General features: G+C 41.9%; 1 pseudogene; it reads left to right on the top strand.

Annotated features, from left to right (window-relative positions):
* The first annotated feature begins 6 nt into the window (after window positions 1–6).
* LOC102850731 lies at window positions 7–1,349 on the top strand (annotated as a pseudogene).
* The last annotated feature ends 2,555 nt before the right edge of the window (window positions 1,350–3,904 follow it).

Here is a 3,904-nt window from a genome sequence, read left to right as displayed (position 1 = left end):
TTCATACTGGACACCAGAGAAGATAGTTTCGTATGGTACATGGATAATCCACAGAACCTCCCTTCTGGATCATCCCGGGTTGGAGCCATTAAGCTTACCTACATTTCAAAGGTTAGCGATGCAACTAAGCTAAGGCCAAAGGCAGAGTTCTGTTTTGTTATGAATGCAGGAATGGGAAAATACTTCCTTCAAGCCAATGACCAGCAGGACCTAGTAGAATGGGTCAATGTGCTAAACAAAGCTATAAAAATTACAGTACCAAAGCAGTCTGACACACAACCTCACTCTGATAATCTCTGTCGCCAGGGCGACTATCCCTGTTCAAAAAAGCAAGTGTCCTACAGAACTGACATCGTGGGCGGCGTTCCCATCATCACGCCCACTCAGTGACAGAATCATTCCGTCTCATCAAGGGTCTTCCTCTCCTGCTTTGTCCCTCCACCCACCCAAGCGTGATGTCCCTCTCCAAGTACTGATCCCGCCTTGCAACATGTCCAAAGTATGTCAGACGAAGCTTCAGAATCCTTGCCTCCAAGAAGCAGTCTGACTTCATTCTCTCCTGGATGAACTTGTTTGTTCTCCCAGCAGTCCATGAAAGAAGAAGTCAGTGAATGTGGTGAAAGTGTTGACAGAAATAATTTGAAGCAATCCCAAAGCCATCTTCATTACTTTAATCCGAAACCTCCTCCAGACAGCGCAGTGATCAAAGCCGGGTACTGTGTAAAGCAGGGAGCTGTGATGAAAAACTGGAAGAGACCATATTTTCAGTTGGATGAAAACACAATAGGCTACTTCAAATCTGAACTGGATAAGGAACCTCTGCGGGTCATACCACTAAAGGAGGTTCACAAAGTCCAGGAGTGTAAGCAGAGTGACATAATGATGAGGGACAACCTATTTGAAATTGTAACAACATCTCGAACTTTCTACGTGCAGGCCGACAGCCCCGAGGAGATGCACAGCTGGATCAGAGCCGTCTCGGGCGCCATCGTCGCCCAGCGGGGACCTGGCCGCTCAGCATCTTCTGAGCATCCCACCTGCCCTGCAGAATCCAAACACGCCCCCCCGCCCGCAGGCGCGGCTGCAGCCCTCCCACATTCCACAGCCACTCGCAGCAGCTCTCTGGTCTCAAGCTTTGCCCTGGAGAAGCGAGGATTTTACGAATCTCTTACCAAGGTCAAGCCAGGGAACTCCAAGGTCCAGACTGTCTCTCCAAGAGAACCAGCTCACAAAGTGAGCGAGCAAGCTCTTCCCAGAGCTCAGAGTCACAACGGCCCAACGGCCCTCAGGAGAAGGACGGCGGCCCTGTGGACTTGGACGACGCGAGCCTTCCGGTCAGCGACGTGTGAAGATGCAGGAAGGGCTCGACCGCCTCATCGCCCCTTCATCTCCCTTCAGGAGGCTTCTCGCCAAAGATGATCAGGAGTGAAATGGTTTTGAATGCACATGTTCTGCGGCCTTGTAGTCGCACACTCTCTATGCTGGGAAACCAAGAGTCCAGGGTGTGGCCAAACTCAGTGTCATTTCTTTTAAGGGGAAGAAAAAGCTGAAGTGACTCAGTGCCAGCTGTCTGAAGCTTTGTGTGCTCTTATGTGGATGATAACTGTGTGTGTGTATATGTGTGTGTGAGGTATTTTTTTTTCCCTAGTGAATTTGATGGTTTAAATGTTCAACAATTTAAAACATTAAAAATGCTGATTAACTACCAAAAAAAAAGTGCCTATGATGCTGATACTTGATAAAACACAGAAATAATACCTTCTCTAAATTTCTGGTTTTGTTTAAATAGAAGAAAACAAAAATCAATTGGTTTCTAACCTCCCAAAATATACCCGTTCCAAAACACAATTAGTTAAAATAAAGTTTTATCTGATAAAATTAAACATGGATTTTTGTAGTTGCTGTGATGAAAATAACATGGAGAGAACCATAATTGGCAAGAGCTTTGTTTTGGACCATTGGCCTAATGCTATGTGGCTGAAGGCTAAGGTACCAATAAGAAAATTTCCACTGCCGTCCTGATAAAGTGATATTATCCTTTAACCAAACTGAATTGCATAGCTTTTGACTTAATAAACCTCATAATCTTAAAAAAAAAACCCAAACAAAAATAAAAAAAAAGAATATGAGTTTACATTGACTCTATTCTCTGTGAACATCAATCATGACTGTCCCCTGCAGATGTATTGGTCTCCACTTTACATTAGTCACTATTTAACTACTAATTGAATATGACGTGATATTTGTCTCCACAAGAATCAATAGCTATTTAATATTTAAATAAAGAGCAAAAGACAAAGGGCCACAATTGTTGGCACTAAAATCACTGAACAATATTTATCGTAAATTGCAAAATGTAATTCCATTCATCTTAGCCATGTTGTTGTGTACCGTAGAGTCAGAACCGACCCATAGCTGACCCTCTGAAAGATTTTCAGAAAGAGTAAATTACCTGGAAGGATTCTGCTCATCCTTCTCCCACGGAGCAGCTGGTGGCCTTGAACCGTGTGCCTTCGGGATTGCAGCACAACTTCTTAACATTAGGCCACCAGAACACCCTATTTTAGCCATTAAACTACTAAACTATACTGACTTAAAAGATAATAAAAATAGACATACATATGTACAATTTTGCCAAATAACATTTCTGAGCATCAACTCAACTTATTGTCACTAAGTCAAAAACATTAATAAACTTATTGTCAATAAGTCAAAACAGACTCATTGCTGACCTTCCAAGGCCACATGATTTCCATGGCTGTGAATCATACAGAGGTTTGTGCATCTTCTTTCTTATAGAACAGCTGATGGACTTGAACCAGCCACCTTTAGTTTGGCTTCACAACTCCCTATGAACTACACCTTCAGAGCTCCCTTTCTGGACACTTGTTGTTCTTATGTGCTGTTGAGTTGCCTGTGATGCATAGTGACCCTATGTACAACAGCCTAAACCCTGCTCTGTCCTGTGCCAATCTTATTGTCTCTGACACACCTACCCCCAATACCCCAGTCACTGAATCAATCCATCTCATTGAGGGTCTTCCTCTCTTGCGCTGTCCCTCCACCCTCCCAAGCATCATGTCCTCTCGAAGGACTGTCCTTCTATGTAAAATGTCCAAAGTATGTCAGATGAAGCCTCAGAAACACTAAAGTTAGATAATATTGCTGCCTTCTTGCCAGTGTGAAGTGACTAACTAAAATAGCATTGAATTATATATTTTTAATTATTGGTCATTACTCAGTTTTAGATCAATTTCAATAACACTGTCAAGCTTTATAGTAAATAATTATAGGATTTCAGTCCAGTAAAGCTTGATGAAATAATCATGATTATTTAACATCTAATAAGTAGTAATGGCCACCTTTTCCCTCTATAAATGCTTAGTATCCATTTACAAAATGATGTTCAGACACAATTTAAAATAAGAATCATAGAAAGCTATAAAGGAAATCTGAAAGTCTATGTAAAACGATTATTTTTTTTTTACTTCTTGTAACTCGTGTGGTAGAGGTTGTTATGGCACAGGGACAGTAATGTGATTCAGAGGGGAAAAATCAAACACGCAGAGAAATAAACAAGGAATCTTTCTCAAAGTCACACAGCTCAGTAGAGAGACTCTTGGCAACAGGGCTGAAGCCCCACTTCACTTTATACTCATCAGCCTACTTCTTGAAGTACCAAATTCTACCCTGGAGACTGACCTTAGGTGGGTCAGAACATTGGACAATCATGGTGATGGAATTCAAAAACTACCATGAAAATATAAATGATTATGCGTGACAATAGTGTCTTTAAAATATTCTATTCAAACTGAACATCAGCTAGGTGGCTGAGATCCAGTTTTGTCACTACGGTTGATGTTATTCATTTGTGTAGCTCCGAGTGTTGTCTCCTTCCCTTCAT

This window comes from Elephantulus edwardii, unplaced genomic scaffold (assembly GCF_000299155.1).
Source record: "Elephantulus edwardii isolate Elephantulus edwardi_28Jun2011 unplaced genomic scaffold, EleEdw1.0 scaffold00077, whole genome shotgun sequence".
NCBI classification, from domain to species: Eukaryota; Metazoa; Chordata; class Mammalia; order Macroscelidea; family Macroscelididae; genus Elephantulus; species Elephantulus edwardii.
This window is presented reverse-complemented; position numbering and strand designations above follow the sequence as displayed.